General features: G+C 35.5%; 1 long non-coding RNA gene across 4 annotated transcripts in view; it reads left to right on the top strand.

Moving 5' to 3' along the window:
* The window catches only part of LOC121109473, a 77,909-nt gene extending 65,735 nt beyond the window's left edge, over positions 1 to 12,174 (top strand). For 2 of the 4 annotated variants that reach the window (XR_005847327.2, XR_005847328.2), the window contains 2 exons: positions 4,579 to 4,661; positions 5,796 to 11,516. This is a non-coding gene — a long non-coding RNA (uncharacterized LOC121109473). Of the gene's footprint in view, positions 1 to 4,578; positions 4,662 to 5,795; positions 11,517 to 11,544 lie in introns of those variants that run through there. The other 2 variants (XR_005847329.2, XR_005847330.2) reach the window with 2 other exon arrangements.
* Positions 12,175 to 14,319: the final 2,145 nt, after the last annotated feature.

Genomic DNA, 14,319 nt, shown 5'->3' with positions numbered 1-14,319 from the left:
AGAAATGACTGGAAATTGAAAATGCTTTCTTAGGCTTAGGTCAGCAGATGTCCTGCCATTTGGGTTCAGCACTGTTCATGCTCTCAAATCAAAATCACATGAGGGCCTTTGGGAAGCAGAGTTTTCAGACTGCTTCTCTTTGCGATCTGTCAGAAGTTTTCCATTAAGGAATACCACCCTGGACTGGATCTTGTTAAGATCATGATTCTGATCTCAGCCTTCCTTTTCTCTTTAATAAATGACCTTTCATAACGACTCTTTCACTACTGCTTGTCTATTCTTTTCTTTCTCCAGATAATTTTTTATCCTCAGTAAACATTTTTTTCCATCTGTTCCTGAAAACAGATTCTAAATGTGTAAATTCCCTGGCGAATATACCTCTTTCCAGAAACAGAATGAGAATTAGCTCGAAGGAAACTTTTTCCCCTCCACTTTCCAGTCCTAAACCTGGAGGTTTCTTGCTTATCAGGAACTGTGCTTCCAAAAATCTGCCATCAGCATCTGGGCACTCTTCCAGGCATTGCCACCATGGAGCTGCTCCTGGTCCTTCCCCTGCTGGGAAGCTGGAACAGCAGTGACAATGCTGCCAATGGTTTTTGAGAGCACGTGGACACACAACATTTGCCATCACTCCTAAAGCTGTGCTCACCTGTTCAGCTGGTTGTGTACTCACCAGGAGGACTGACACAGTCAAAAGGTTCTTCCTTTTTGTCCATTTGGGAGCAAGTCAGGTATAATATGTCTTTCACAGGTATCTGCTTTCCCAGTAAAAAAATAATAAAAATAATAAAAATCCATAAATTAAACAACACTTATGGTTTGACTCTTCGTATGATGAATACAGCTGGGAGCCATACACACAGAGGAACTTGATATTGAGTACAGACTTTGCTAAAGGAAGATACAGATTTATTTTACTTCCTGATCTCATATATCTCATCTATTTGACTTGCAGGCTGATAGACCAAAAGCCTGTATTACACTTGACTTTGTCAGTGAAAGTGATTAACCTTGCCATGAAAGTGTATCATACTGCCAGGAAGCATGAACAAAGGCTTAAATGGTCAGTCTGAGACTTTAATCTGAGCTCCAGTGCTGCAAATGCAGCAGAGATTCTGTGTTGCACCACCTCTCTTGGACCTTCAACCCCACAGCTAAAACTAAAAATGCCTGTGATTTGACCTGTACAATTAGGATCAAGGTACTGGCTGAACTAGATTTAAGGATTCTTATTGCTTTGTAAAAGTTCCTTCATCTTTCTTGAATGTAGCTGTTTCCACTCAGACTATGTTCTGTTGAGCTCAGAAATGGTTCCTGAACACATCCTCAACCATGGGTAAAGATGCTTTTCTTTCATTCTTTCCACATTGCCCGCCTTCCTCACATAGACCTACCACAATGTGTCCTGAAATGTGTAATCAGGCATTGACAAGAAGACAAGAATAACAAGGATAAGTTTTGTGGTTCACCACATACATGGCAGCACTGACTCCTATTCTTTGTGCCAAAGTAAACCCCGGTCACAACCACCTCTTTTGTACTATGTGTGAGTTTTATTCAAGTGGATCTGACAAGTGATATGCTGAGATCTGCTGTGCCTAGATTAATGTATTTATATAAAGAAATCAATAAACCTCAGCTAATTACTTCAAGAGAAGCTCAGGATGAGGGATAATTTCAGGACAGTAAAATAAAAGAGTCTGATTTGATCAAAGCAACCATCTAAACCAGTGGTGCTTAGTTTGCTTCTGTTCGTGGTTCAGTTTGGATTGCTTGATTATCTGAAAACTTCAGGGATATGCTGAAATTCTTACCCTGAATGGGAGTAATCACATATCTCCACAGCTGAGTTCTGATCTTTGTCTGTTTTAGATTATGTTTATTATTAAAAAATGCCTTATGCTTTCTATTATTTACGTATGTATTTTATGATGGGTTAATTGCTGATTATTGTCTGTGACACAATGCAAGCAATACACTGTATGTGATTATGATCACATCTGTGGAAGGTACAGAAAGTTACAAGGCACATATTGATCTACCTGGTGTGGCTATTGGCTGATGTTAACAAAGCAGCTAAAATTACTTACTGAGATAAATCATCATACAGTGAGGATTGCCAAAGGTCAGAGGAGGATTTCTGTAGTTTCAAGGCCCGTGCCAGTCTCAAGGCCCACCATCTTCAGTGAGGCCTATTTCAACTTTCCCAGTAGGTCTGCCCAGAGTCATTCCTATACCACTCTTTTCTGCCTGTTTTGCAGATATTTGCCAGGGTAATCTCCATGCTCTGGTGTGTAATGACGGGAAAGGTGAGATCTAAGTCAAAATATTTCTTAGGTCACATTCACATACAATGTCCCCAAATTTGAACATGTTTCACATTAATATCAGCTGCTACCTAAAGTTTCCAGAGCCTAACATCTGAGATAGAGGGGACTTGGCTGCAAAGAGCACACAGTCCAAACTCCCTGTTCAGCTTCCTCTTGTGTAATAAGGATCTTGGATGTGACAGCCCTGGAGCTGTTTCAGGTATTTCATAAAGATAGTTTAGTAGGTAGTCAGAGTACAGCCCTCTCAGCCTCCATGGTGAGAAGCACAGAAAGTAAATTTTCCTTCCTCAACTATAAGCCTGCTGAGTGTTTAAGGCAAATGTATATATTCATGGTAGAGACTGAGTCAATAATTCCAAAGGAAATTATATGTTGTTGTTAGAATTGATCAGAAATGTAAATAATTAAAATAAGGGCTATGTATTTATATCAGGAAAAAAATAAGAATTTTAACACAATGGAGAATTTCTCAATACAGACCAAATTTTAACTTCCAGCCTATGTCAGCCAACAAGACACAATGCATTTTTTTTAAATCTTTGTAGCTGATATATATTGTCCTCCACTGCCTAAAAAAAAAAAAAAAAAGATAGAAATTATTAGAATAAAAAAGGCAGTATGTACTGTTTTTGTTTTGTCACCGAATGTTTAGAATTTATGGATATAGTAGGGCTCTGCATACAAGCATATATAGGGCTAAACGTTCCAAGAATCTTGTTATCCTAAGATAAACTTTGCCTATCAATATACACAGTATTGATGCAGTAAATTCATAACACTTTCACCATTGACATAAAAGTATAGTTTCAAAAATTCTATTTTCTGGGAGATTTTTACGTACAGAAAAATGTTAAAAATCTCTTAGCTGACTCCCTTCCCCCCAAATAAACAAAAATAAATCTTTTTCCATATTTTATATTCTTATCTTGCATTTGTGGATTTTTTCTCCCCTAGTTTCTAAAGACATCCCAATTTTCACCTGTTGATAAAAAGTAACAAAACATCAAGAGACACAAGCTTGTTGCTCAATTTCATAAAGATTATAGCTTTAACTCTGATTTTGTGCTGGGCTGTAAACTTGTAGGCAAGCCCTGAATTAGTAACATTTTAGGACCAGCATTCCTTCCTTATCTTTTCTTCCAATTTACCTTCTTAGTTACAATAAGACTTCTAAGTAATTGGTCCAGAACTGCATTTGATAATCAGAGACAACTATAAAAAGATGTGTGATCTGGCTGTGTGGCCTCAAACAAAGGTATATCTTGTAGAATATTAGGTAATATTCTGTTCATTTTACTCATGTGTGGTCTTGCACATTTCTTTCCTGTTGTTTATATTATACTGAATATTTCTTCAGGTTACTCAGAATATGACATAGATATAGTACCACTTTCCTATTTAACTTAGTAAATTCTTTACTTTCAGCCATAAAACCTTCACTGATGAAGTTTAGGATCAAACTAGGAATAGGTGAACGGATGTTTCTAGTGGAAGAACTATTTTTAAAACTATGTGAGGGTAATGATTTGTGATAAACATGCCTTTGTATGAGGACTTTTTGATGAAGCTTATTACACAAAGGAAAGCGTTTCAAGAAATTTTATTCAGGAAAGTCCATATGTTTCAGTACTAGCAGGAAGAATAAAACCACACATTTCATCTATTTTAGTTAAATAAACATTCTTACATCTCTTTCTTTCTTTCTTTCTTTCTTTCTTTCTTTCTTTCTTTCTTTCTTTCTTTCTTTCTTTCTTCCTTCCTTCCTTCCTTCCTTCCTTCCTTCCTTCCTTCCTTCCTTCCTTCCTTCCTTCCTTCCTTCCTTCCTTCCTTCCTTTCTTTCTTTCTTTCTTCCTTTCTATCTTTCTTTCTTTCTTTCTTTCTTTCTTTCTTTCTTTCTTTCTTTCTTTCTTTCTTTCTTTCTTTCTTTTTCTTTCTTTCTTTCGCTCTTTCTTTCGCTCTTTCTTTCTTTCTTTTTTTTTTTTCTAAATGATTCTGTTCCACTTTACAGGCTTATATTTTCCCATGAAGAAAAGTGATTCCAAGAGTTCTTCATTGAAGCAATATTCCTATGATTGAGAATAAAAGAACAGAGGAATTCTATCTGTCCATGTGTGTGTGTGTCTGTCTATCTATCCTCATATTTTTGAGCTTCCAGTCTGTTTTCAGACTTTCAAACCTTTTATCCTATCCAAAATTTTTTTTTTTTTTTTAGTGCACTGACTGAAAACATTTTTTTTTTTAAATGTAGTCTTGCAACATGTGAACCTAAGACCAAATCTAAGAAGGTGAAGTAAAGCTGCAAGGTCTCCTCATTGCAGACCACTAGACACGGTATGTACTTATTTTGGCAATATCCTTGCACATAACCTGCATATACATCTCCCTTGCCTTTAATTTTAATGATTCCCTGCACATCTATAAGTCTTTTCCCAAGAAGTTCATAACAAGATTATGTCTCAGAGTCTCGTAGGGAAAGACTCAGTTTATAGAATTGAACTATAGGATTCCACCCTCTTTAGCACTGAAAAAAAAACCACTTAAAATAGACCAGATGCCTTCCCAAAAATAAATATGAGAGAGGAATAAAAGCTTCTTTGATTCTTGATACAGACATTCATTTTTAATTGAGACTAGGGATTTGTTCTAATTAAGAATCTGTAATACTGTCGTGATTTATTTGGGCCACGGTGATTTTCTCTATTTGACAGGATCATTTATAATAATTAAACTAAACAATTTCCATATTAAGCCACCAGAGGAAGAGAGCAAGAGTGTTAAATTTATCTGAAATAAAAACTGAAATGAACTGTGGCATTGTTCTGATTCTGGTACAGCTGTTTCAATTTTCAAACTTCTATTATTTTCCTCCCTCATGGTTTAAAATGTAGTGTGAATGAAATAGAAATGAAAAGAAAGCGGGAAAGAATATATTGCTCTGAGTATTCTGTGCAAACAAAAGAGTAACAGTTAAATACAAGTGCATCTATTTTATCTGTTTATTTATTTCAAGCTACTTAGAAATATGTTGTTCTGGCAAAACCCTGAATGCACATACAAAAGCTTTTGTAATAAATACTGAGAATTAAAGCCAACTTCCATATATCATAGAGAAAATTAACATGTTGAGAAAGAGTTTACAAGAACAGTTATCTGTCCTCAGGTGTGTGTAGAGTTTCAAGGGAAAGAGCAGAAGGAATATGTGCATCCCTTCTCTTATGTCTCTGGATCTACGTAGAGATTTACAAATCATCAGGATAAAAGAGCAAAGTAAAATTTTCAAGTCCTCATATTTTTCTCTGGTACAAATGAGGATCTCATCTAGTGCCATTTCTGATCCTGTATCTAATATTATGATAAATTTCAAAGGGTAGTGAATTGTGTGCCTATATATGGGTGAAATGTGAAAGAATATCTTGCAAATACCCATTCCAAGACAATCTTTTTCATGTTTTTCTGACCTTACAGTTTCTCCTCAAGCAAATGGACAAAGAAGATGGTAGATGAAAGGAGCCTCAACTCCATTCTGAAACACACTGGCTAGCAAAGCTGAGTCAATTACTAGGAGTGTTGTAATATTCAGTTGGTGCTATTCAGAACAGGAATGAAACTTCAAGATTAAGGCAAAAGAAGCACATGGACCACCACTAGTACAATGTATGCAATACCCAGAGTCAAAGACTACACCTCAAGCCATGAGGGAACTGCTGAGCACTGAGTTTACGTCATTGAGCTGTCCTAAATGACAGTAGATCTGTTTATAGTGACAAAAGTTTTAGCAATTAATTTTGACTTATCTCTTTGTTCCATTTAATTTATTTCTATTTTATGTCTGAATTCTATTTTTACAGGAAACTGAACATGAACCTTTCTTAAAAGCAGGTGGTTTCTTGAATAGGCCTTCTCATTTTTAAGTATTGGGAAAGAAATAAGACTTCCGTGGTCTCCAGACAAATGAGACTTAGAGGTTGTAAGTCTTTGACTTTCAAGCTGACCTTTCGTTACTGCTGAGTTGCTGTCAGCCATGCAAGGCTTGACAGAGCCAAAGCAGGATTAGATTTCAGAGACTTTAACCGCCATACTCAGTGGACCAAACTCTTTAGTGCTTGACCTGAAGAGTAATTCTAGCTTGCCACAACATATGGCTATACGTAGGTCCTAAAATCAAGTTCATTAAAACATTTAAATAAACATGACAGAAAGGAGGAAAAAGTGGAAATAAATGAGCAGCTGCTAACAGAAGCTGGATTTGGCAGCTATGTCCACTTCAAAAAGTGATTACATGGATGTTTCCATCTTTTAAAAGGGTCTTTAGTATAAAACAGTCAAACACCAAAAGAACAAATTAAAGAGAAGGAAATTAATTAAAAATTGGAAAACTTTAATGACTTTTGATGTGATTAAAGTGGACATGTTTTGTAGAGATTTCACCTGTTCTTTAATTTCCTATTCTATCTGGCTGTGATCTGTCCCTGCATTGTTCTGCAGTGCAAGATCTCGAATCCAAGCATGCTGTGCAACTCTCCTTTGAAAAAGACTGAAATTATATGTAATTAATGCAACTGATGTTTAACATGTTTGAAGGGTCAGGAAGAAGAAATCAGAACTCTTTCGTCTATAAAGTCCAGGAAATGAGACTTCATCCACCAGCTGCAGGTGTGATTTCAGCCCTTCATGTTCTCATTCTCCAGTCCTTACTGAAGCAAGCTATCTCTTCCAAAACAGTTTAAGGTAATAGCTGAATAAAGCATAACCTTCCCAGGAAATTTCAGGACTTTATTATCTGCTCATAGACAAAAGCCAGAAATACAAAGACAGATAATGATAGTAATAATAATAATAATAATAATAAACCAGCAGGCAAAGAATAAAAACAAATCTCTTTTTTATTAAAGCCTCTCAGGGAAGGAGATAGACCCAAGTGAAAATCTGAATTTTCCCCTAATCGCTAAGAAATTTTTGTATAGCTCAGGAAGATTTCATGTGTAAGAAATGAAGTCTAGGTTTCAAATCTAAATTCCTTATTTTGGACGTGCATCTAGTTGGAAGTTTACACTTGGTTGTTCCTTGGATTAAAATATAGTTCAGTTATATTGAGAGTATTCTGTCCTTTCCTGATTTGTTGTGGTTTAACCTAGCAGATAGGTAAACACCACACAGACATTTACTTCCTCCCTTTCCGTGGGAGAATATTGAAAAGCACAAGAACTCATGCATTCGGTTAAGGATAGTTTAATAAGAAAGAGGTAAGAAAATGAGATAGTAACAATAAAAAAAAAAAAAAAAAAACACAACTGAAAGAAAACAACAACAAACACTACAAATAAAGCAACTGATGAGCAATGTAATTACTCATTGATCAACCAGTCCTCTAGCAGTGGCATATGCCAAAGCCAACTCCTTTAGTTCTCTGTTTCAGCGTGGCATCATATGGTAGGGGATAACCGTTTGTCCAGTTTGGGTCAGCTCTCCTGGTTTTATGGCCTTCCCTCTCCTTGTGCATTCCCATCTCCTCACTGTGTGCAGTATGGGAAGCTGAAAAGTCCTTGACTTAACATAAATTCTGCTCAGCAGCAGCTACAACATTGGTGTGTTATTAGCATTATTCTCATCCTAAATCCAAACCACAGAGTCATCCCAGGCACTAGGAAGCTCAGCATAAGAAAATGTCTTTTTGTCCCCCCCTAAAAAATTAAATAAGCTCTCAAAGAAAATAAAACAATCTTCAAGCTTCTGGTAGTGGATCAAAAATGCTGAAGGCACATGTTACTAAGTACAGAACTGGTACATGTTCATACTGCTGCTTCGAATTTTTTCTAAATATTTTGATAAGGCAGTTTTGTTCTGGCAGACTCAGGATCAGATCAAGTATCATCTGTTCTGCAGCTACACAAAGGCAGCCCAAGCACCATATGGTGTGCTCTGGCACAGCACTCATGGCATAGCAGAAATATAACCAAGCAGTCACACCAGACCTAGATCAGATTCCTATTGCTTTTGAGTGTATAAATCAACTATCAATGAATATGGAACCACTATGTGCCATTGTTTTGAAATAAATACCCCTCCAATACCAAGTATTAGCCTTAATGTTTACAAGGAAACTATTTGTACGGATGCCCATGTGTACACATTGGACACTGATGTTTTCTTAGAACTTTCTGGCCAATGTCCAATTAATTTTTGCTGCAAAATGTATATTTGATAACTTATTTTACTGTGATCTTTCCTCAGAAAATTTATTTCAGTCCTATGGGAGTAAAATTCATTAAATACTAAATAAGTAGTGCATAATGCTGCCCACAGGGTTTGCACAGGTACTTGCTGTATCTCCTTTTCTGCTTCCATATATATAAAAAGTGTCCATATGTTTCTACTTGCTGTTCAGAAAAGGAGGCTAATGAAATAAGGATAAAGTTTTTAGATCTCTATAATCAGATATATCTTTCAGATAATTTATATGTAGTCATTTTCAAATTTCTAAAAGTTCTCTGAGAAAGAGATAGAATTTTTAAGATTTCTAAGAAAGTAAAATTGGAGAAGATTCATTTTAATTTTTTTTTTAAACACAGTTTTGTGGAAAATAAATATTTGTTTCAAGCTTTTAAAAACTTTAATCTTCTAAGAAACTAAAGAGAAATTCTTAGTTAAAAAGATATTTCAAAGAGATCCTTAAAAATATTTAAACATCTATTATTTTCTTAATAAGTTAAATGTGCACTTGGAAAGCAATTCCATAATGCAAAGCAATTCCATAATGCTAAGCATGCTTTTTTTTTTTTTTTTCTCTCCTATGGAACATCTATTTATTCTACTCTAATCAGTTCACACCTGTGCAAAATGAGTGTACGCAGATGTATAAAGCTTCTGTTATAATGTGGTTTGGCTTCCACTCACAGGGGAGATCTCAGCTCCAAGAATGTCAGAGATTTTCTCAGACTCATTTCTTCACACCTAATTCATGCTTCATCTTTAAGAATCGGTGATTTCACACTGCTCTAAATGTTGCTACTCCTACTGGTACAACTGCCAGATCATTCACATTAAACATTCTTACTATCACAACAATTCAGAATTTTTTACTTTATCAAGGGCCAAAATAATGGTTCATGCCCTTGGTATTTCCTGTCTAGACTACTATATTGGTCTTTTGGACACATTTCCTGCTTTTTCCATAGTTGTTTTAAAACCAAAATGTACAAAACTCTGTAGATTGTTTCTTACTTTTTTAAGGTCTTGAGAAGATGATAGATTTTTTTCTTGGCTCGAAGTACTGGAAGACTGTATCCCCAGTCAGAAATCTATCCTTTATTTATTCTTGAGTTATGATTACATGAGAAAGCAGGAACTTGTTCTGGAAGTTAATGTACAATAGAATCTCCTTTAGATAATGACGAGCTTGCAGCAACAGCCTCTGCAGAATTCTAATCATGTTGTAGAGATGAAAGATGACAACTCCCTGCATTCAACCAGTCAGTAGAGACACTGAGAGGTCAAATATTCAGGTGAGTTTCATTCGCTATTTTATTCTGACTGTACTAGAGTTAGCTGCCCCATCTAAATTAACCACATCATCTCTGTTCTGGTCATGAGAAGATCAGAGGATGTGTTTGCATCTCCAGGTAGTTATCCATCTGAATTGTTGTAGATGTTTTTTGAAATGCATCATAAAGAGCTTCTACATGATGACTGTTTCAGAGGGTCTCTAAGCTTAGACTGAATGATGAGTTAGAATCCATGGAATAGATAGATGTTATTAACTGATTTTCTTGTTTCAGGTTTTTTTTTTGTTTTTTTTTGTTTTTTTTTTTTAGTGGACAGTGATTTATTTCCCATACTTCTTCCCCTGATATTTTGCTGTTGGACTACTCAGAAAACTGTGACCCCGCTGTTACTCATGGACACCACACTGCATTCTCATTTGCGCTGGGAACATATTCTGCTTCATGGCCCGTGTGATTTTCTTACATCTGGGATTTCAACTAAGTACCTTTGTTCTTCTATAATCACGAATTTTATTTTATTCAGTTTCATATTTGACATGTTTTTATACAGACAGTGTTATTCATGCATGTTTCCTAACCAGTACTCCAACAAAGCTCAAGTGTTCTGTTGATACTATTGTGAACAGTTTTTAACAAAGATTTTTGGAAACTTTCCAATAAAAATGCAACAGAAGCAGACAAGGAGAGGTTAGGCAAACAGTGCTGCATTATACATGACCACATATAATACTGTACTCAAGAAAGGCTAAAGAAATATATTTGCTCAAAGGGACCATTTATGGGAAGTAATGGTAATAAACACAAGTAAATATTTGAGAATCATCTTTAGTTTAAAGAAACAGCAAAGACCAATGCCACCCCTACTACAGATGATCTTGTCTCATTACAATACTTTCTATTTTTCAAACGTGTGTGAAACAAATGTTGCTTCAAAAATAATACTTTAAAATGCTTTCACAAATAAAGAATTTATTCTAAATCTCTGTCAGTATTGGTAAATACAAAATAAGGTTGATAACTGATTAAGGCTCTGCATGTTTTATTGTTTGAGATTGCTATAAGTAAAGAATTGTGGCTGTCTTATGCTATTCTAGAAAACATTCAGCAGTCTTGTCTAAACTGCAGTGACATACACTATTTTTATCTACTCCCTTCTTCTTTCAGAGATTTTTTATTTACCTTGTCAGATCGGCAAGCAAGAATTCTCCATGTTCCTTTCTCTGTGAAGATATCTGCCAAGTCCTCACTCCCTGTATTGGGATAGGTGAGAATGTACATGGGCCTCTTTGTCATCTCAAAACTGATGCATCCTTCCTTAGAGAACAGGACTGAGTAGGGCTACAGCAGTCCCTGGGTCATGCTAACAGAGAAGTAGAGGGCCTTAAGAAGCTCATGACTGATCCAGATTCTTTTCAAAATCCTGATTATCAGGGAAATGAAATAACAAATTTGGCATGAATTAATTTAATATGAAAGGTTTGTTCCTTCTCTGTAGTACCATTCACTCACGTACTATCATAACAGATTCTGAGTTTTGTAGAAGGAAACCCCTCAAAAGCAGTTTCATTACTTTAGGCTTTAATGTGAATCCATGACAATATTGAATCCTTATAGCATTGATACAAGTGTCAGTGCTGCAGATGGAAACGCTCTTCTGATAAAACAAACCTGACTAATTCTACTAATGCTCTTGTTCTGTTCCTTTTTCTCAGAGATGCATCAAAAGTTGAAACCTGGGCTTCCAGGAAATGGAGATTTTCTCCAGCAAGCTCATCACTATTTATATATTAATAACATCTGAGCAACATGCTCTGGATATATACCAGATTTACCTCTTTACTTCACATCTTCTTTGAATCCTGAATTTCCCATGATTATAACATCAATAGAGAATTTGTCAGAGCTTGCTTTGCAGTTCTATTTCTCCAGTACCGATTTCCATGCATTAGTAATATGTGATATACATGTATTTCAACTCTAATAATAAATTTCAAATGCATTTTCATCATCACATCTCTTCACCCCCTCTCAGTATAGAATATAATATTTCGCCCCTCAGCTGCTCTGCTTTTTTAACTCTCTTCTAGATGTTGCACAACAATTATAAGAAGTATATTTGTGTTTAATTTTAAAATTCTGAATGAAAACCAGTAACATTAATACAGAAATTAATACTTTTAGAAGTTACAATAACACATCTTTATTTGAAATAAGTTAGTAGAATCTTAGTAGTGTTACCCTCAAAAAAGCTATGAGATCCTATAGTTTGGTAAAACAATTACTGAACTTTTGTAACTTCCAACAAGCCACTGTAAAAGTAGGGTTTTTTTTTTTTTTTTTTTTTTTTTGGTCTAGACATTGCCTAATACAATCAAGTGAGCTAAAAATTACAAACATATTGGCATCTCATTTTAATGCTTATAAAGTTATGAAGTGAGATGATTTCATAAAAGAATGAAACAAATAGTTTGCTCTCAGCAAACACATGGAAATATAATGTATGTCTATACCTCACACTTATTCCCAGGCTAGTATCAGTCTGCATTGTCAAGAGGTTACTCAGTATAAATGTGCTGCTGCCAGATCTGAATTGCCTTACTGGCTTCAAGGTTGAAGCACACATCTTTCTAGTGCTGAGAGCAGAGAGGGACGGTTGGAAACCTCCAGCAAAGGAGGCAAACCTATTGGATGGGAAAGGGACAGGAGGCAGAGGATGTCAGGAGTGGGACTGTGGTTGTTTGTTTCTTTTCCCCTTCTCTTCATTGTTTGTCAGCTATCTCATTTACCCAAAGGTGACCCTTAGATGATGCCATTAGTGAGAAATTTCTCCACTGAGAATATGCTTCTGTTATCAAAGAGCTGGTAAAGGAATTTTGTTGTTGTTTTTTAAGCTAATGTAATCATTATCAGGATTAGATCTTGATAAATAAACTGTATTCTTAAAATCCATTTTCCAAGCTAAAAGTCAGAAATTAGAGGATTGTCTGATTACTTTATCCTTGTCTTGTCTCTCAAGGCCTAACAAGACCCCCAGACTTAATACACAGACCAGGATCTCTCTGAGGTCCCCTAATTTAATGTGATGTCATAACAGACTCATAAAGTCTCTTGACTGGATTTGATCATCTATTCTTTCAAAGTACTTCCGTAGGCAAAGCTGAATGTTCTCTGGTGAATATCTGAAGGGAAACCTCATAAGTACGTGTGATTCATATGTTTTAGCTAACCAGCCCCCAGAGCCACTCTATTGAAAGCCTGTGCAAAACAAAGCTGAGATTTACAGTCATCAGAGGAGACAAAGTGAAGCTCTCTGAGATTGTAAAGATAATGTAGTGTATATAAAATGTATGCAGTTCATACATTCTGGATTTCTTTTTTTCATATTTTACATTGATCACAAATACAAATTAAAAAGTTACTATGCTCATTCTACACAAAACTCATTCACATGATACACAGATAAATGCTACAAAAAGAAGAAAATCTGTACTTTATAGAGGTGTAATTCTGTATGTGTCTGTCCAATATATATTCATTTTCTGTTTAGTTCTTATTTTGTAGAATGAATTCACATGGGTTGCCCAGGGATAAGAGCCACTGTTGAAATGATAAATGGGAATGGGTAGCATTGGGATTGGGGGCACATCTTCCAAGTTTAAAAAGCTGCAAGGCATCATCAGTAGCTTAATTTAGAAACAGGCAGTGCTATAGACTCACATTGCTCTGTTAGATAAATTAGACTAATCTGTTTAACTTTGAATGCAATTCCAAAGAAATTACTGGTGTGTGAGCTTCACATAGCTGCAGAGAAGCTGGCAAATTGACCATGCACTGTGCACTTAGCAAAAGGATTCAAAATCAGAAAAGGTATCACAAACTATGATTTCAGTTTGTGAAGTCTTTGAGAGAAAGCATGCCAATCAATAATTAGAGTAACTGACAAAAGCGATGCACAATGAATGCAGCAGAGGCAGATTTTAATATACTGCCTGCAATTTGTGTGCAGGACAGTAATCAAAATACGGATAATGTAGCAGTGAGGCAATTAAAAAGAAAAAAGAAAGAAAAAGACAAAGTATTTTAACATTTTTCATGTACACTCTGTTTAGTCAATGGAAAGAGACAACTCTGTCCAGAAAGCAATTTACCTTATTTTCAAAAGAAAATGAATTGCTTTCTGGAGTGCATCACTATCTACTCATTTGTTATGGAAAATGCCCAGCTAAGTGGCAGAGAATATACCCTATATTTTGTAGGAATCTATAATAGTTTAAAAACTTTTATTGAAAAAGTTTTTCAAACCTGTTACATTCAGATAAATCTGAAAATAATAGTAATAACAATAACAGTATATTGAAAAAGTAATTGCGTGTTTAACATATGCCTATATTCTACACCTTTATGAATGCCTATGCACACTTTTTCTGGAATAATAGAATCATAGAACAGCTTGGGTTAGAAAGGACCTTAAAAATGATCTAGTTCCA

The sequence above is a fragment of the Gallus gallus genome, chromosome 1 (assembly GCF_016699485.2).
Source record: "Gallus gallus isolate bGalGal1 chromosome 1, bGalGal1.mat.broiler.GRCg7b, whole genome shotgun sequence".
Lineage (NCBI taxonomy): Eukaryota > Metazoa > Chordata > Aves > Galliformes > Phasianidae > Gallus > Gallus gallus.
Note: the sequence above shows the minus strand (reverse complement) of the source record. Positions and strands in the feature narration are given on the sequence as shown.